The sequence below is a fragment of the Leguminivora glycinivorella genome, chromosome 23 (genome assembly GCF_023078275.1).
Source record: "Leguminivora glycinivorella isolate SPB_JAAS2020 chromosome 23, LegGlyc_1.1, whole genome shotgun sequence".
Lineage (NCBI taxonomy): Eukaryota > Metazoa > Arthropoda > Insecta > Lepidoptera > Tortricidae > Leguminivora > Leguminivora glycinivorella.
Window position 1 is genome coordinate 9,633,521 of NC_062993.1, and position 21,257 is coordinate 9,654,777.

General features: G+C 42.5%; 1 non-coding gene across 1 annotated transcript; it reads right to left on the reverse strand.

Annotated features, from left to right (window-relative positions):
• Positions 1 to 18,184: 18,184 nt before the first annotated feature.
• Positions 18,185 to 18,258, reverse strand: Trnas-cga. The gene has a single exon. It is a non-coding gene; the product is annotated as a tRNA-Ser (tRNA).
• Positions 18,259 to 21,257: the final 2,999 nt, after the last annotated feature.

Consider the following 21,257-nt stretch of genomic DNA (forward strand, 5'->3'; position numbering starts at 1 on the left):
AAGAGAGTAATTTTCCACTTGTTCTAAGCCTAGTGACATCGATTGCAGAATGCAGACGTTACTGCTTGTCAAAAAGTGAAATAATTTAAGTAGGTACTAAAATCGAATTTAGTAGCTAACAGCCTGGCACAAGTTGTAGGACATTCTCATAATTTCCGCATACTAATTAATTAAATTAAAATTAATGGAAATCAATTAATCCAATTATTCCAATTAATTTTATTGAGAAAACTCTCATGCATGTTGCCACTAAAAAAAAAATGTTTATTTCAATAATTACAAATTAGGTACATGTTTGTTCTTAACTACTAATCTTAACTAAATGAGTGATAATTTATTGAGTCAAATACGTAACATTATTGGTGTCAATGATATAAAATGTAACATAAAATTAAATCTATACAAAATAAATAAGGTAGGTCCTACACTAAAACTAAAATATTCCTCCCTGAATCGTACCCGGCTCAAAAGTCCCCATTATTCCCGCTGCATTACCCCGCTGGACGGCAATGGAGACCTGTTGGACCAGATGCGACCCAGAACGAGGATGAGGAATCTTAACTAAGTAATAAAGATTTTTTGAGTCAAGGAGTCCTGCCTTTTATGACTAAATAATTATTACATGCATTTTACATTTCTTGAGGGTAAACTATTCAATTAATTGTACTAAGAACATTCTTTAAGATTAGGAATGTATTACGTAATGTTCTCAGCAGTTGATGATCGCTTCATTTGATATTTGATTTGCACACTGGCGTTGGTTACCAACTCATCAAATGCCATAGAATTTGACCCCAAAAGGCAATAAATGTGCGACTTGTGCGAGGAACAAAACTGAGAACTTTTCGTGAAAACATACGCAATTAAAAAACTTCTCGTTGGTGTATTAATTGCTATTAGCCCGATAGCTGGACCGTTTCTTTGGAATCCAGATAATTATGTGAATCCTTCCTCAATACAGTACGAATTCTAAAGCTTCAATAGCTTTCTAATAAAGTATCGGATTAACTCAAAAGCATTCAGCATTCAGATCGAAAGATCTATCGCGCTCAGGATGCCGGCGGGGAAATGTTTTCAATTAATTGTTTTGTGTCGCTGTTGAGACTTCTATAGCGAACTTGTGCCGTGATATTGATATGGAAACGGATTTAACCAAAAAATTAAATTCAATTCAATTCAATTCAAAATATCTTTATTCATGTAGGCCTAGTTACAAGCTCTTATGAATAGTTCATTACATATATATTATGATCTTAATCTAACCTAATTATCAGAGCAATTTATTGTTGTTAATTATTGTTCATAATAATATTGAGTCTATAACATACAATTTCATATAAAAATAATCGTTAAACAAAAAATATATAATTAGGTATATGTATATATAAAAATACATGTCTAGAATATTTCTAGGAAAAATCCAATGTCCAAAAAAAATACAATATTAATTTCATCAACAATAATAATAATAATAAAAAAAAAAAAAAAAAAAAAAAAAACCGCTGACACTGACGGACGTGTCTTTGGATAAATTTTCACAATTTTATTTATTTTTATAGTATTTTTATCGCCGTTCTTGGTTTTTGTGGTTCAGTTTATGTGTATTTCTTACGCTACATTAAAATCATGTACAATGAAGAACATCCAACGAATTACTATACTATCTAAATACACGGATATCAGCATGAACTGTCAAACGGCGATAAGTGCATTGTGAAATTTGTGAAAATGTTAACGAGGTCACGCACCAAAGCGGCACAAAGAAACGCACGCCCACCATCCCCGCCCGCCTCGTCCAGCTCCCCGTCCGCATCGTCGTCGGGCGACGAGTTCGCCACGGCGCCCGACACCGACGGGTCCAGCGACGAGAGCGGGCCGCTGCCGCCGCCGCCGCCACGACCACCTGCGCGACGAGGGCGGCCACCGCTGCCGGCACGCTTGGGGCCTGCGGGACATCCTGCCCCGCCCACGGCTCCCGCTGCCGGTGGTGTAGTGCGTCGCATGACATGGACTCGAGAAATAAACGAGAATGTCATGCGCGCCTATTACGGGGCCACAGAGGGGGGAACCCGGCTATCCGCGTACCGTTCGAGAATGCTGCCTCTGTTTCAGGCACTCGAGCCATCCACCACCGTATCGGAGCAGCGGCTATCGGATCAGGTGCGCGTCATTCAGCGGTCAAAGCGGTTGGATGACGCCACACTTGATCGGCTCCGCCAGGAGGCTCTCGCTACTCGCGCGGACCCTGCCTCGGGGCGGGATTTGCCCGCCATGTCGCCGGACCCGGTGCCCGAACCCGACCTGGCACCGGAGGCGCCGCGGGTTGATTCCGGTAACGACGGCGGGGACTTCGCGAGTCAGAGCGAGAGTGAGCCTGCCAATGAGCAACTGAGGAGGTCTTTGGAAGAGGCGATTACGCAGTATCGCTCCACAAGCAATCCTAGGCCACGATTACCACGTCTGCCCATGAATAGACGCAATCTAGCGCTAATAGGAGCCTTAAATGCTTTACTAGATCCATATATGCGGACTAGTAAAGATCTAGATGATACACACTCGATCATGTACTGCGGGGCCATCGCGGCGTGCCGTGTTGCTCGAGTCAAGTTTCCGGACGCTGACCGTGCAACTAGGACCGCCGAAGGTGTCCCTGCATGGCAAGTACGGATCGAGCGTCGTATCAACTCGTTTAGGACTCTCATTGCAAAGCTGATCTGCTTCAGAGGGGGTAATAATCGCCCCCGAGTAATGCGCTTTGTGAACCAGGCGTTCGCGGGGACGGACATCAGGCCCCGCGACTATTTGGCCAATGTCACAGAGCGCATCGACTTCCTGAAGCAGAAAGTCTATGCATGGGCAAGCCGTATTCGTCGCTACAGAAAGCGTGTGGACCGATTCCAGCAGAATCGTCTTTTTCAAAGCGACCAAAGGAAAGTATACCGAAGGTGGGAGGAAACCGACCCTCGTGTGTCTGACGTGCGGCTGCCGGATGCTACTGCCATGTCTGATTTCTGGCGTAGCATCTGGTCGGTGCCCGTCGAACACACGGAGGGTGAGTGGATGACCGTTGTCGAACGCGAGTGCGAGAGCATCGAGCCTATGGGGGCTATCACCATCAGCCCCGACGACGTAAGTTGTGCTACCCGTACGGCCCAGAACTGGAAAAGTCCTGGACCGGACGGATTGCACAACTTCTGGCTAAAATGGTTTCGATGCTCGCACTCGCGTTTGGCAACGCAATTTCAACAAGCCCTCGATCTTGGTTCTCTCCCACCTTCCCTAACAACTGGTGTTACTTTCCTGCTCTATAAGTCCGGTAGTACCACGGAAGCAAAAAACTACAGACCCATCACGTGCTTGCCTACACTTTACAAGCTCCTTACATCCATTTTGAGAGCAAAAATTAACGCGCATATTGTCGCTAACAACATTCTGGCTCCCGCTCAAAATGGATGTAGGGTTGGGTCCCGTGGTACTAAAGAGCTCCTCCTCATAGACATGACCATCTGCCAACAAGTTCGGCGGAACAAGGGGGCCATTTCGGCCGCTTGGATTGACTATAAGAAGGCCTATGATTCGGTGCCTCATTCATGGCTGAGAAGGGTATTGGAGCTGTATAAACTTGATGCAGCTTTAATATCCTTCCTGGCTGCATGTATGAGGCAGTGGACCACAGTCCTTCGTCAACCAGGAGGCAGGGATGGCCCCCTGGCCCGCAGGACTTCATAAGGATTGAGCGAGGAATATTCCAGGGTGACAGTTTGAGTCCATTATGGTTCTGCCTAGCTCTGAATCCCCTCAGCACGCTGCTGAAGGATTCTGGGCTAGGTTGCCGGCTTCGGAGAGAGGGTGAAATCATCTCTCACCTTCTGTACATGGACGATCTCAAACTATTTGCACCGAACACCCAAGACCTGATGGTGCTATTGAAAACCACAGAAGTTTTCAGTACCGCCATCAGAATGGAGTTTGGTGTCGATAAGTGTGCGGTCATGCATGTGCAGCGGGGGAGGTTGTAAATTCAGAAAATTTACAACTTTCTGAGACGATGTCGTTCAGATCTATCTCTGAATCAGAAACCTATAAGTACCTTGGTATGTCACAGTCGTTGGGTATTGAGGATGTTGGCATTAGACGGTCGGTGAAGGAGCGCTTTTTCAGTCGGCTGACAAAAGTCCTTAACAGTCTTTTGTCAGGAGGCAACAAAGTGCGCGCCTTTAACGCCTGGGTAATGCCTCTACTCATATACTCCTTTGGCATACTACGGTGGACCCAGACTGAGCTGGACGCACTGGATCGGAGGGTCCGCTCACTACTTACCACACACCGTATGTTACACCCGCGCTCGTCTGTTATGAGATTGTACATCCCACGGAAGTGCGGAGGTCGAGGCTTCCTAAACGCCAAAGATCTCCACAACCGTGAGGTGTACAATCTCATGAATTACTTCCTTAACAACGAGTGCGGGATGCATCGTGATGTGGTGGCAGTGGACGGAAACCTCACGCCGCTCTCCTTGGCGAAACAGAACTGGCGCAAACCTGTGGTACTAAGTACTGCGGACCGCAAGGCGGTATGGGAGAGCAAGCAGCTACACGGGCGGTTCTACAAGGCCCTCACGGGACCCGATGTAGATCTGCTCGCATCGGTGAACTGGTTACGATTCGGGGACCTCTTCGGAGAAACCGAGGGTTTTGCCTGTGCAATTGCGGACGAAGTTATGATGACGAACAACTACCGGAAATATATCCTGAAGGACGGTACGGTCGACATTTGTCGGGCATGCCGCCGTCCCGGAGAGTCACTCAGGCATATTATTTCCGGTTGTTCTCATCTTGCTAACGGCGAGTACTTGCACAGACATAATCTCGTAGCCAGGATTATTCACCAGCAACTTGCTCTTCAATACGGCCTTGTGGACCGCGAAGTACCGTACTACAAGTACTTACCTGCGCCAGTTCTCGAAAATGGTCGTGCCACGCTCTATTGGGATCGATCTATTATCACTGACAGGACTATTGTAGCCAATAAACCTGACATTGTGATAATAGATCGACTGCAACGCCGGGCAGTGCTCGTTGACATCACCATCCCCCATGATGAGAATCTCGTGAAAGCCGAGAAGGACAAGTCCAGTAAGTACCTAGACTTGGCTCACGAGATAACCGCCATGTGGGATGTTGAATCAACGATCATTGTTCCGATAGTCGTTTCAGCGAACGGTCTCATAGCGAAGAGTCTCGACCAACATCTTAAGAGACTCTCGCTAGGTGGCTGGATCAAGGGCCAGATGCAGAAGGCGGTGATCTTGGACACAGCACGGATAGTTCGACGGTTCCTCTCTCTGCAGCCCTAACCACCGGCAGCTTGGGCCCTGCCCCGCTGCTGGCGGCACCCTAGGTTAGGTTTTTTATAATGTGTTTATATGTGTTTTATATTGTTTTGTATGTGTTTTTGTATTTTACTTTTATATTCATATTATAAACAGCCTAGCCTAAGAAAGAAAATAAATAAAGAGAATAATAATAAAAAAAAAAAAAAAAAAAAAAAAACCGCTGACACTGACGGACGTGTCTTTGGATAAATTTTCACAATTTTATTTATTTTTATAGTATTTTTATCGCCGTTCTTGGTTTTTGTGGTTCAGTTTTTGTGTATTTTCCTACGCTATATTAAATCATGTATACTAACGAACATGCAACGAATGCAATCTAAATACACGGATATCAACATGGACTGTCAAACGGCGATAAGTGCATTGTGAAAATGTTAACAAGGTCACGCACCAAAGCGGCACAAGGAAACGCACGCCCACCATCCTCGCCCGCCTCGTCCAGCTCCCCGTCCGCATCGTCGTCGGGCGACGAGTTCGCCACGGCGCCCGACACCGACGGGTCCAGCGACGAGAGCGGGCCGCCGCCGCCGCCGCCACCACCTGCGCGACGAGGGCGGCCACCGCTGCCGGCACGCTTGGGGCCTGCGGGACATCCTGCCCCGCCCACGGCTCCCGCTACCGGTGGTGTAGTGCGTCGCATGACATGGACTCGACAAATAAACGAGAATGTCATGCGCGCCTATTACGGGGCCACAGAGGGGGGAACCCGGCTATCCGCGTACCGTTCTAGAATGCTGCCTCTGTTTCAGGCACTCGAGCCATCCACCACCGTATCGGAGCAGCGTCTATCGGATCAGGTGCGCGTCATTCAGCGGTCAAAGCGGTTGGATGACGCCACACTTGATCGGCTTCGCCAGGAGGCTCTCGCTGCTCGCGCGGACCCCGCCTCGGGGCGGGATTTGCCCGCCATGTCGCCGGACCCGGTGCCCGAACCCGACCTGGCACCGGAGGCGCCGCGGGTTGATTCCGGTAACGACGGCGGGGACTTCGCGAGTCAGAGCGTGAGTGAGCCTGCTAATGAGCAACTGAGGAGGTCTTTGGAAGAGGCGATTACGCAGTATCGCTCCACAAACAATCCTAGGCCACGATTACCACGTCTGCCTATGAATAGACGCAATCTAGCGTTAATGGGAGCCTTAAACGCTTTACTAGATCCATTTATACGGACTAGTAAAGATCTAGATGATACACACTCGATCATGTACTGCGGAGCCATTGCGGCGTGCCGTGTTGCTCGAGTCAAGTTTCCGGACGCTGACCGTGCAACTAGGACCGTCGGAGGTGTCCCTGCATGGCAAGTACGGATCGAGCGTCGTATCAACTCGTTTAGGACTCTCATTGCAAAGCTGATCTGCTTCAGAGGGGGTAATAATCGCCCCCGAGTAATGCGCTTTGTGAACCAGGCGTTCGCGGGGACGGACATCAGGCCCCGCGACTATTTGGCCAATGTCACAGAGCGCATCGACTTCCTGAAGCAGAAAGTCTATGCATGGGCAAGCCGTATTCGCCGCTACAGAAAGCGTGTGGACCGATTCCAGCAGAATCGTCTTTTTCAAAGCGACCAAAGGAAAGTATACCGAAGGTGGGAGGAAACCGACCCTCGTGTGTCTGACGTGCGGCTGCCGGATGCTACTGCCATGTCTAATTTCTGGCGTAGCATCTGGTCGGTGCCCGTCGAACACACGGAGGGTGAGTGGATGACCGTTGTCGAACGCGAGTGCGAGAACATCGAACCTATGGAGGCTATCACCATCAGCCCCGACGACGTAAGTTGTGCTACCCGTACGGCCCAGAACTGGAAAAGTCCTGGACCGGACGGATTGCACAACTTCTGGCTAAAATGGTTTCGATGCTCGCACTCGCGTTTGGCAACGCAATTTCAACAAGCCCTCGATCTTGGTTCTCTTCCACCTTCCCTAACAACTGGTGTTACTTTCCTGCTCTATAAGTCCGGTAGTACCACGGAAGCAAAAAACTACAGACCCATTACGTGCTTGCCTACACTTTACAAGCTCCTTACATCCATTTTGAGAGCAAAAATTAACGCGCATATTGTCGCTAACAACATTCTGGCTCCCGCTCAAAATGGATGTAGGGTTGGGTCCCGTGGTACTAAAGAGCTCCTCCTCATAGACATGACCATCTGCCAACAAGTTCGGCGGAACAAGGGGGCCATCTCGGCCGCTTGGATTGACTATAAGAAGGCCTATGATTCGGTGCCTCATTCATGGCTGAGAAGGGTATTGGAGCTGTATAAACTCGATGCAGCTTTAGTATCCTTCCTGGCTGCATGTATGAGGCAGTGGACCACAGTCCTTCGTCAACCAGGAGGCAGGGATGACCCTCCTGGCCCGCAGGACTTCATAAGGATTGAGCGAGGAATATTCCAGGGTGACAGTTTGAGTCCATTATGGTTCTGCCTAGCTCTGAATCCCCTCAGCACGCTGCTGAAGGATTCTGGGCTAGGTTGCCGGCTTCGGAGAGAGGGTGAAGTCATCTCTCACCTTCTGTACATGGACGATCTCAAACTATTTGCACCGAACACCCAAGACCTGATGGTGCTATTGAAAACCACAGAAGTTTTCAGTACCGCCATCAGAATGGAGTTTGGTGTCGATAAGTGTGCGGTCATGCATGTACAGCGGGGGGAGGTTGTAAATTCAGAAAATTTACAACTTTCTGAGACGATGTCGTTCAGATCTATCTCTGAATCAGAAACCTATAAGTACCTTGGTATGTCACAGTCGTTGGGTATTGAGGATGTTGGCATTAGACGGTCGGTGAAGGAGCACTTTTTCAGTCGGCTCACAAAAGTCCTTAACAGTCTTTTGTCAGGAGGCAACAAAGTGCGCGCCTTTAACGCCTGGGTAATGCCTCTACTCACATACTCCTTTGGCATACTACGGTGGACCCAGACTGAACTGGACGCCCTGGATCGGAGGGTCCGCTCACTGCTTACCACACATCGTATGTTACACCCGCGCTCGTCTGTTATGAGATTGTACATCCCACGGAAGTGCGGAGGTCGAGGCTTCCTAAACGCCAAAGATCTTCACAACCGTGAGGTGTACAATCTCAGGAATTACTTCCTTAACAACGAGTGTGGGATACATCGTGATGTGGTGGCAGTGGACGGAAACCTCACGCCGCTCTCCTTGGCGAAACAGAACTGGCGCAAACCTGTGGTACTAAGTACTGCGGACCGCAAGGCGGTATGGGAGAGCAAGCAGCTACACGGGCGGTTCTACAAGGCCCTCACGGGACCCGATGTAGATCTGCTCGCATCGGTGAACTGGTTACGATTCGGGGACCTCTTCGGAGAAACCGAGGGTTTTGCCTGTGCAATTGCGGACGAAGTTATGATGACGAACAACTACCGGAAATATATCCTGAAGGACGGTACGGTCGACATTTGTCGGGCATGCCGCCGTCCCGGAGAGTCACTCAGGCATATCATTTCCGGTTGTTCTCACCTAGCTAACGGCGAGTACTTGCACAGACATAATCTCGTAGCCAGGATCATTCACCAGCAACTTGCTCTTCAATACGGCCTTGTGGACCGCGAAGTACCGTACTACAAGTACTTACCTGCGCCAGTTCTCGAAAATGGTCGTGCCACGCTCTATTGGGATCGATCTATTATCACTGACAGGACTATTGTAGCCAATAAGCCTGACATTGTGATAATAGATCGACTGCAACGCCGGGCAGTGCTCGTTGACATCACCATCCCCCATGATGAGAATCTCGTGAAAGCCGAGAAGGACAAGTCCAGTAAGTACCTAGACTTGGCTCACGAGATAACCGCCATGTGGGATGTTGAATCAACGATCATTGTTCCGATAGTCGTTTCAGCGAACGGTCTCATAGCGAAGAGTCTCGACCAACATCTTAAGAGACTCTCGCTAGGTGGCTGGATCAAGGGCCAGATGCAGAAGGCGGTGATCTTAGACACAGCGCGGATAGTCCGACGGTTCCTCTCTCTGCAGCCCTAACCACCGGCAGCTTGGGCCCTGCCCCGCTGCTGGCGGCACCCTAGGTTAGGTTTTTTATAATATGTTTATATGTTTTTATATTGTTTTGTAAGTGTTTTTTTATTTTACTTTTATACTCATATTGTAAAAAACCTAGCATAAGAAAAAAGATAAATAAAGGAATAATAAACGTAAAAATAAGAAACCATTTCGAATAACAATTAATCCCACGTTGTTTTATCATTCATGTAGTCTTGTGTTGTATAATAAGCTTTGGAAATGAGTACACGCTTTACATGATTCTTAAATTTATTAATTGACAAGTCAGTAATATGATTCGGAAGTTTATTATAGAATCGAACACAATTACCCATGAATGATTTTTTAATTTTACAGAGCCGTGTGAAGGGCACCGCGAGTTTATGTTTATTTCTAGTATTTATATTATGTACATCACAGTTTTTCTTAAAATTACAAATGTTTTTATGTACATACATAATATTCTCATAAATATATTGACAATGCACTGTCATTATATTAATGTCCTTAAATTTATCTCTAAGTGAGTCTCTATGGTTCATTTTATATATTGCTCGAATAGCCCTCTTCTGCAGAATAAATATGGTATTTATCTCTGAAGCACTGCCCCAAAGTAAAATACCATATGACATAATGCTGTGAAAGTAACTAAAATAAACTAATCGAGCTGTTTTCACGTCTGTTAACTGACGGATCTTGCTCACTGCAAAAGCTGCAGAACTAAGTCTATTCGAGAGGTTAACAATATGGGGACCCCACTGAAGTTTAGAATCTAAAGTTATACCAAGAAAAACTGTACTATCTACCAGTTCTAATTCCTCATCCTTCACAACGACACTTGTTTGCTCATTCCTTACGTTACTATTAGTGACAAACTTAATACATTTAGTCTTTTTTTCATTTAATAATAAATTATTAGCATTGAACCAGTTCACTACTTTAGAGATAGCATTGTTTACATCACTGTGAGCTTGTTGCTGTCGTTTGAGTTTGAAAATAAGTGAGGTGTCGTCTGCAAACAATACTATATCATGGTGGGTCTTTACAAGGAATGGCAAGTCATTTATGTAGATAAGGAACAGAAAAGGCCCCAATATTGATCCCTGTGGTACACCCATAGAGACCAATGACCCAGTTGATCTCTGTCCATTGACATCTACCCTTTGTATTCTACCATTTAAGTAGGACTTGAGTAAATCTAGTGCTGATCCTCTGACTCCATAATAATGTAGTTTCCTGATCAATGTTTCATGACAAACACAGTCGAAGGCCTTAGATAAATCACAAAAGATACCTAAAGCATCTTGTGACTCCTCCCAGGCATCGAAAATATGCTTAATTAGCTCAACACCAGCATCGGTTGTCGAGCGACCCCGTGTGAAGCCAAATTGCTTATTATGCATTAAATTATTAACGTTAAAATGTCGTACTAATTGAGAAAGAACTAATTTTTCAAATATTTTACTGAAAGTTGGCAGCACAGATATTGGTCTAAAGTTAGTGGGGTCAGAGTGGCTGCCGGATTTAAATAAAGGAGTTATTTTGCTATGTTTCATTAGATCAGGAAACTCGCCGCAGTCAACACTGTTGTTGAATATAACTGCTAAGTCAGGCGCTACAATCTCAACTAAGGATTTTACGGCATGGACGGAGACCCCCCAGAGGTCACTAGTTTTTTTGACATTAATTGATTTAAATGCCTTTACTATATCTGAGGTACAAACATGTTCAAAATAAAGGACTCTACAACACTCAGGAACGTTTTCCTCTAATAATGTGACGGCAGATAAGGGTGATGAATTTAAATCCTTAGTTGTGAAAATTTTGAAAAAACCCCCGACCGCGACATAGTTATAGACCGATTTTCATGAACCATGGCTAAGGACACTCACAACTAACTCAGCTTTCAGAGAAAAAACTAAATCTAAATCGGTTCATCCGTTCGGGAGCTATGATGCCACAGACAGACAGACAAACAGACAGACAGACACATGAAACTTATAACACCCCGTCGTTTTTGGGTCGAGGGTTAAAAATACAATATATTCCGACGTTTCAAACAGTTTAGAGCGTTCGTGGTCACCGCTGTGTTCGAAACGTCGGGATGTATTGTAAATTAATTATACGCGATATAATCCATTACTTCATGTTTTCCATACAATTGTATTCCCCAATTTTCCGCTGGATATTTTGTGATGTCGAAATCCTTGTCACAATGAGGACAAACCTAATAAAACAGGCAGTAAAAGACGAGACATCAGATCATAACTTCTCGCATAACTAGCAATTTACAAGAATTGCGTAGTTGGTTACGGCGTTCAGGTAATAATGTAACTTACTAAATAAAAACAAACACGAAAGAAAAATCGACCAAGTCCAGTGGTGGCCGAACTGGCATCGAACCCGGGTCTTTAGCTTCGGCTAACGTCAATACTACTAGACCACCCGAAACAAAAATAATTTGCTATTTTCCCGTCTTAAAAGTTTATCCAACCTAAATTTAATATTCAAACTTTCACGATTATTTCACATAATTATTTTTAAAATCGGGACTTAAGGGGCTGAATTGCAACACCCAATTGCGCAAAGTTGATGTTACTTGCGCAGTTTTTTAAGACAAACTATTAGTTTTAGTAAGGCAAGTAAATTATATGTTATTATTCATTATATTTCAACGATCATAGCCGAACTCGATACACGATTTAATGAAATCGAATCGATAGAAAAAAAAAATGCAAAGATTGGTCTCTTGAGTTCGTCATTAAACGGTTCTATGTCGTTCAATTATTCACTTAGTTGTCTTTAATTAAAATTACAATAACAAAAATATACATATCTAAAACACTAACGAAACATATTGCACAAATATTGCATCTTTCTATTTTATTTTAATATTTTTCCGTACTTTTCGTACCTAGCCGCCTTCTTTTAGTGACATCGCGCTCTCACTTACTCCCATACGAATAGACAGTGTACGCTAGCGTCAAGGTCATTGGGTGTTGTCAGCGTCTTAATCGCGTATGACTACACTACATATTAAACTGACCTTTAACGTTTCAGGAACGGCGTTGTCCCCGTGGTCTCGGAGAATATGTAGTCATACGCGATAAAATCCCGATTTTAAAATAGTTATTTGTTATACAAGGGGGCAAAGTTGTATTTTAACGCCGAGTGTGGAATTGAAAAATGAGCAAGTGAAAGGATTCTATAGTTGAACCACGAGCGAAGCGAGTGGTTCGAGAATAGAATCCTGAACTTGCGAGTTTTTTAACACACGAGAAGTAAAATACATTTGCACCCGAGTGTAACACAAAACTTTTCTCCTCACTATAGCGAGGAAACTACAACGCAAAAAATGCGTTTATCACTGCTTCCAGTAGTTCCACAGGTGGTAAATCATCTTTATTACTAGATTCACGTACTTTTATAAATTTTAAAGCAGTTAATTTGACTTTATTCAAGGTCAAATTACTTTACCCACTAGTGGATAAAATGCGTTTTTACCCGCTGGTATTAAAGGACAAAACACGTGTTTCCGAGCTAGTGAGGGGAAAATAATTATGTAATATATATTGTCATTGGGCTTAGGACATTCTCAATGTCTTCATTTCTCTCCGTTGTTGATATTGCACGGTTTAAAAAGCTTTAAATACCTACTTTCCAAAACATAATTATACACAAGACAATTTCAGTGTAGCTGAGATTTTGTCATGATCACTATTTCTTAAAACGTCCTATTTAAACCATCAAAATACCAAAATAAAGATAAAAACCAAAGTTGGCCACCCAATAAACCAATAATTTGCGTTGACTTTTTACATCTCTGGTGTTTCGGGTGTCCATGGGCGGCGGTGATCGCTTACTATCAGGCTACCTGTCTGCTCGTTTGCCTCCTATCCCATAAAAAAAAGCATACGCTCTGTACAGTTGCTGAGTGCCTTTGTCGAAATTTTAAAGGGCCATTATGTACTGAAAAATGTCGTACGATACACGTGTGACCGGGTAATTCGTAACTCGATTAATAATTTATCGCCACTCGTTTCGCTTTCGACCTTCCTCTTTTCCGAACTTGTACCGTAAAGTACTATTTTCTTCTTCTCTCTAAAGGTATATTTAGTTTACCCGAGTGACGTTACCAAAGACATACGAGTATGTAACTCCGTATAGACGGATAAAGTCTAAGAAAAAAACGTACCATAGAGAAAAAGGTATGGTGGCCAAGATGGCGTTACACCTTTGGGGAACGCTCGGCTAGATGGCGCTAATATTAATATTTGACATTTTAACACATAATTATCAAGCTAAGAATATGAGCCAAATTGTCAAAACTGAGGTTCAAAAGTTTTAAGGTTGTGTCGAGAGATGGCAGTCTGTGGACTGTGATACACATTTCACTTTGACAGTAACTCTCTATAATACTCGATCCTCTTTGCTTGTTACTAAGTCACGTACCTACATGTAACATGTTCTACATATCAGAAATTGCGGCTAGAATAAAGCAAGGAACATACTACGCGGACGTCCGTCGTAAATCGACCGCGACCGCGACCGAACAGTGTGCACGGAACAAAACATCCAGCGAGCCAGATTTCGATCGGACGTCCGTGCGCTCAAGGCCACGTCCGCGTCCGTCGACCGATAGTTTGCACAGTTATGTGTAATGTCATTGTCCAGATTCCCGTCCGCGGTCGATTCACGACGGACGTCCGCGTAGTGTGTTCCTAGCTTCAGCAGCCGATATCCCTCAGGACGTAGGGTGGAACGTAGCCGCGATCAAGGGCAGAACTACTCCGATAGCTACTACATTATTTTGAAAACCAGTTAAAATAAGACATACTGTTGTAGGAGACGAGGAGGAGGAGGAGGGCATAGCGAATGATATTCCGCTTTGTGTGGTAGGGCACAGCACAGCGCATATCATCTCGCTCGAATCTAGAGCAGAGCCCAACTGGGGAAGTACCTCCGCCTTACAGAAGACCGCAGCCAAATACCACTAGACCCTACTCATAGTGTTGTGTTCCTGCGTGAGTAAGGCTGCCAGAGCTCAACTAGGGTGCGGTGTGCTGGTGACGGAAGGAACTAATTTGTACAGTCTATTGTCCTTTGAGTTCAATTTGATAGATTTTACTTTGATGTTTTATAGTTCTTATTTTCCTCGTGTTGTTGAGGTAAAATTTTGTGTTTAACTCGGTGGCAAAGTTTGTTTAACCTGTGACTTGAAAGTTGAAACCCTCGCTACGCTCGTGGTACAATATTGAAATATGTCGCTTGCTCGGGTATCAATATTGGCACGTGCGGTTAAACAAAAACTTTGCCCCCTTGTAAAACAAATAACTAAAGGTCTTGGTCTTTGAGCCAAGTAGGGAAAAAGTGGCGGGCGGGTGGTCTAGTGGTCAGGACGTTAGCCGCGTAAGCTGAAGACCCGGGTTCGATTCCTGGCTCGGCCACCAGTGGGCTTTCTTCTTTTTTTTATTCGTGTATGATATTTATTTCAGTTTATAATAGGCGAGACGACTAAAAAAAACTAATTAGTCCGTCAGTTAGACTATTTATATCAAAGAATTTTAGACACGTACTTTTTCTTTTTTCTCATAAACGAAAAATTACGGTACAGTGCGTTGAAGTTTCGTGTGACTTCACGCCTAGGTACAATTTTTTACTTAGAAGTGACGTCACAAGCCCCCTCTCCGGAACTTTGACGCTCTATATCTTTGTATTTTTTTATTAATTAGAAAAAGCGAAAAATATTTGTTGAGTATTTTTGAACGATCTGATTGACGGACTAAACACAAACAGAATGCCATTTTTTTATGTAGTCGTCATCCCTATTGGTATTTGAGCTTTTCTACTGCCATTCAATCTTTCCAAGAGTTTGTAGTAACTTACACTGGTTCACTGAGGCAGTGTTCTTCGGTTACCTTTGGAATAAAAGCTAGGTCGTCGCCCGCGCTGTTAACGCTGTAATCCATCCTTAGCTCTGAATCGGGAAAATACCGACCTGCGGGCCGATTTTTGAGTCTCACGCGTTCGAATTCAGAAAATTGTCGCTGAAAATAATAGGCAAGTCACCGTTTTCAACCGGTATTTTAGTGATAGTGAGAGTAGTGAGACTCAAAAATCGGCCCCCTGGTCATTTGAAATACAAAGAACGGCTGTGTAAACCTAGTGCAATATTATACTAGCCCCGATGCATATGTTTTCGTCTAAGACCATTTTTTGAGGTTCTCCTGTTTGTACGAAAATAATGTCTTTGTTCAAAAATCATTAATGTTTAATGCTAATAGGTACTAATCTAGTTTACTTTTTATGTAGTATTGATGGAGAAATCATGAATGAATTCATTGATAAATGCGCCATCCACTTTTGCAGCTGATAGTACAATAACTAAATCTAAATACAAGAAATAAATATCATTGATACTGAAAGGAAAAAAAATGTCGATTTTTATTTTACCTTTTATAGATGGGTATTACAATACATGCCAGATGTAGGTAAGGGGGCCCAAAGGAAGTGACTAAGTTCTGCTAATAAACTAAAAAGAAATCTTCAAGCCTATGCATGCAGAACTGCTATAGGAGAGGAGAACGGGATTAAGATATTTTTTTCAAGTAATTTTTTTTTTACATTTTACAATCAAATTAAACTATATTACTTATAGTACTTTTACAATTCTCATTACTGTGACTTGATATACCTAAATTTTAACTTCTGATTAGCAGAAACGTCTGCAATCGATGCCACTAGGCTTAGAATAAATTTAAAAGTGGAAAATACCTATATGTGTAAACGTTATTAGGATAATCAAAATATTTCTGTATTACTAGACGAACTATTTTGCATCGGGGCTAGTATAGGTACAGTCTGCATCAAAAGCAGCGGATCAAATAACCTTTCAGAAGTAACTTAGACTATTGTGTAAACGCCAACCAAAAGAAGACGTGTGTCTATACCGTGGTATAGGTACAGTCTGCTTCGGAAGTAGATAACAGATAAAATAAAAAAAGGGGGGACACCGCTTACACAGATCAACTAAGCAAAGTCTGTAGGTAGGGTAACCTCGCCTCATTCGGACACGCCTAACACGCCGCGTCGGTGACACGCCTAATTCGGTGAAACAACCAAAAATCGTCTTTCGCAATAGTGCTTCAGAGCTTGTATCACCGAATTATACGTGTCACCGAATGAGGCGAGTTTACCCTAATCCATCTTTAGCTCTGAATCGGGAAAATACCGACTTGGTCATTTGAGACGCAAAGCTGGGCGCCGGGTATGTAAACCTAGTGCAGTATTATAGGTACAGTTTGACTTGAGCTTAGTCAAATAGTCAGTTTAGTTTGACTGCACCTAGCGCGTTATGTAAAGCAACTTGATATTACTATTTTGAAGGAGATGCACGACGCACTTTCAGCCCTTTTGATCTCTAGCCATACTTGATTACTTATCATTATCACGAACATTTAGCTAACCATGTCATCGAGATATTCAATCTTCACTACATAATATAAAACAAAGTCGCTTTGTCTGTCCCTATGCCCCTATGTATCCTTAAATCTTTAAAACTACGCAACGGATTTTGATGCGGTTTTTTAATAGATTCTAGATTTAATAGATTAGATTCTAGAGGAAGGTTTACATGTAGGTATAGTACCCGTGCGAAGCCGGGGCGGGTGGCTAGTATTCTAATAAGACTTACCGTTTGCGCAAGTAGGTACACAAGATATAGGATTACACATGCTGGGCCGTAAATCAGGCTAGTTACACTTATTTACGGCCTAGGCCGGTAAGCACACATTGCTGAACAAATGCGCCTTATATTTGTTAAGCTTTAATTAAAGAGCTCTGTGACGATGCAATGTCAAATGTATTATTTTGTTTGCTTAATTCAGTTAAATGAAATTTTGTGGTTTTGTTTGTAGAAAATTGTATATGTATGTAAAATGTAAATAATTCGTAACATTACGAGCAAATCCAATGTAGGTTTTTAAATCAAGTCCGGACAATTTCAAACAATCAATCTAGGACGCGTCCTAGACTTGATTGTTTGATATTTATATTTATTTATTTGGACCGAAAAGAATATGACATAAGTATATAAAAACAGTAGAACAGGAAGCCAATTACAGGAACTCACTGGTAGTGACATTTTGGGTACCTAAAGTGGCATCTATCGCAACCACATGAACAAAACTGACGTACATATCAAATTATACACTAGTCAACATAATAAAGTTTGAACTATAAAATGAGATCAAACTGTCGTCCAAATTAACTTATACACTAATAATAAAAATTTGACCTATATAGAATTACCTTTTGTGGTTTTGTTTGAGAAAATCAAAATGTATGTAATCACGTAAATAATTCGTAACATTACGAGTAAATTAATGTAAGATTTTTGTAAATCAAGTAAGTAATATAAGTACCTGTCTATATGTTCCGCTGGTTAATCAAGTTGTAGAAAATTTACTCCTACAGTTATTGAATAATTTTAGAGCCCTAGGTTTTTTTACAAAGGGTACCGTCGGTTTTAGGGTACAAGGGGTAAAGTCGTTGTTTAACCTCACGTCCAAAGAGAAAGATTCCGATATTGCACCGCGAGCGTAGCGAGTGAATGTAAAAGTGGACTCCTGTAATGGACACAAACACCAGGAAAATACAAACTCTAAAACATCTATATTCATATTCATTTATTCATAAAATTAACAATTTTTAACATGTCAAATTATAAACTGAAATAGATACCATATACTAAACAAGAAGCGATCAAGCCCACTGGTGGCGAAGCCGGGAATCGAACCCGGGTCTCCAGCTATCGCGGCTGACGTGCTAAACCACTACACCACCCCGACCGCCAATAAAATAATTTGATTTGTTCCCTATGTCTAAAACATCAAATTGAATCTAATCCATCAATTTATTAAACATTTTTGTTTCAAGATCATCATTAAAGGTCAATTCATCCAGCAAGCTAGGGACATCAAGTTAAAATAATTAAAAATTACTTAGCACTCTTGTGGATAAAATGCAACTTTCCCACCCGTTTTAGAAGAATCATGAAAGCCTTTACCAGTTAGTGTGGCGAAAAAACATTATATCCCCATTTTAAGCGCACTTCGTTGACCGGCCGCAAAATTAATATGAATGGTAATTTCAAAGGCCCAAGATATATTTTGGCATTGTCCAGGCCGGACTGATTGAGAAAAACTGCCCTTACGTACAGTCAATCACACAGCTGTGAATACAAAGTGGCAAAAATATGTATACACATCTAACGCCGTGGCTTGCGTGGGCGACGGTCGCGCGATGGTCGCGCGACGGCGATGCGACGCATACGGAATCAAACCTTATCGATATGGAAGTATGAGACGCGACGGCGACGGTCGCGCGACCGTCGCCCACGCAAGACACGGCGTTAATGTACAGGCAATAAAGTTCTGTAGCATGCAAGAAAAAACTTAAAAACTTTTTACAAAACGTCAATTATTATGAGACTGAGTTACTACTACTTGAATGAGCATGTTAAATATGATTCACTAATTATTCATAAATATTAAACTATTACTTCTTGAAAACGTAAAGCCGCAGTAATTAAAATTTTATTTAATGTTAATTATAACAATTACCACATGTTTGAACTAAGTAAACTTAAGTTTACTAAAATTCTAAACTGATGTGTCTATTAGATATGAGTAGAACATTAAATTCACTATGTTCCGAGGTGGGCGTGAGTAGCTGCGACACAATTTATACTAATGCAGCTGATTACGAACAATTTTGTTATTATTAAATGTGTGTTATTATGTTCAATAATAGTTATTTGTTATACAAGGGGGCAAAGTTGTATTTCAACGCCCAGTGTGGAATTAAAAAACGAGCAAGTGAAAGGATTCTATAGTTGAACCACGAGCGAAGCGAGTGGTTCGAGAATAGAATCCTGAACTTGCGAGTTTTTTAACACACGAGAAGTAAAATACATTTGCACCCGAGTGTAACACAAAACTTTTCCCCTCACTATAGCGAGGAAACTACAACGCAAAAAATGCGTTTATCACTGCTTCCAGTAGTTCCACAGGTTTAAATCATCTTTATTACTAGTTTCACCTGCTTATATCAATTTTAAAGCAGTTAATTTGACTTTATTCAAGGTCAAATTACTTTACCCACTAGTGGATAAAATGCGTTTTTACCCGCTGGTATTAAAGGACAAAACACGTGTTTCCGAGCTAGTGAGGGGAAAAAATCTTTAAATGTATACATATTTTGGCACTTTGTCATTCACAGCTGTGTTGTTGACTGTACTAGGCTTAGAAATACGGCCTAGACGTCTGGGACAATGCTCTTGGGGCATTTTTGTGAAAATTTTTGGCAATTTCTTTTGGTATAGGCAATAAGTAGTTTAATAAATGTTTGGCTTTACGAAATGAGAAAATATGGCTTTGTCTGGCTATGTTTTCACATTTTTACACTGATAGGGTACATTGGGGTAATTTCAAAAGTCGTCTAATTTCGGAAGTCACATAAAAATCACAATTATTTCCATCATATCAAGATTCTCTTTTCGAAATTACCCGAGGATTTCTGTGCTTCGAAATTACCAATGCACTCTACACTTTTTGGTTGAAATTCCTAAATTATCATGAATAACTAAAATATGTATACTACAAATAAATACTATGTAGTCCACAGTGTCACATACCGATAAGCTATATCGCACTTGTGCTAAGGTTGTTTTTTTTCTCCTTTATCAACTATGCTTGGTGAATATATGTGAGTGTGTTTAGTAAAATGTCCCACTTTGTCGGTTACCATTAAGGCGAGATTTACTTGTATCTTTATATGAATAAATTGACAAAGCGGCTTTATAGCAATCGACAAAGTGGGACGTTTTCCCGTGCACACTCACATATAGTGTCTACTACGTGTACTCGATAATGCAAGCTATCTCCACTCTGTCCAGTAATGTTACTCACCCGACTGAGCTCCCGTCAAACTGCTTACCGAGTAAACTTGAGACTGCTGAAAGATGACTACCTGCTGCTGACTAAAACGTAGTACTTTTTGCCACAAAAACTCGAGAAGGCTTTCTTGGTTGATCAATAACGGATGAGGAAGTTGCATTTTATAAACATTTGGGAAAATTAAGTGTGTACACATTTTGATTAGCCTTCTTAGTTGAATTACATACAGTACTTTCTTCGGGTGGTGTGATGAAAAGTTGTGCGTCTAGAAGAGTCTCACACGTATTATTATCGACATTATTTAATTCATCTTCCAATGGTATGTAAATTATGTATCTATGTTTGGTAACTGTAATGTCTTTATCGGGAGTTGAACCCAGCACCATCGGCGTAAAAGGCAGGATAGTAGGCTAGAAAGGACATCAATATATTTGCCTTCATATACTTTTCGTTTTGACCTACTTTCATACAAACTGAAACAACGATCCTAAAGCACACAGATTATAATAGTTGAAGGTTTGCAGCAAATCTAGGACAGGCAAATCCGCCGCGCGAGGCAAATGACACGCGCGAGCGAGCGATTGTTTACAATTTAATGCTGGATATATTTTAATGTGATAGTTAGCAATTTAAATGTGGGGTATTAAAGGGTCTCGCTTAATATTCTGTCGTTAACGTGCTCATTTTCAGGGTAAAATTATATGTTCGTTTTCAGGGTAAAATTTTAGGCCCGTCCCGTTCTAGCGTGAAATCTTTGAAAACATACTCTGAAATCGTAGTAAGATGATTAGACGACTAGGTATATATCTACAAGGGTTTGGCAAAAAAGGGTTGTATTGAAATGAAACACCCATATCGGTATAAACAATATGTTTAATATACCATCACATG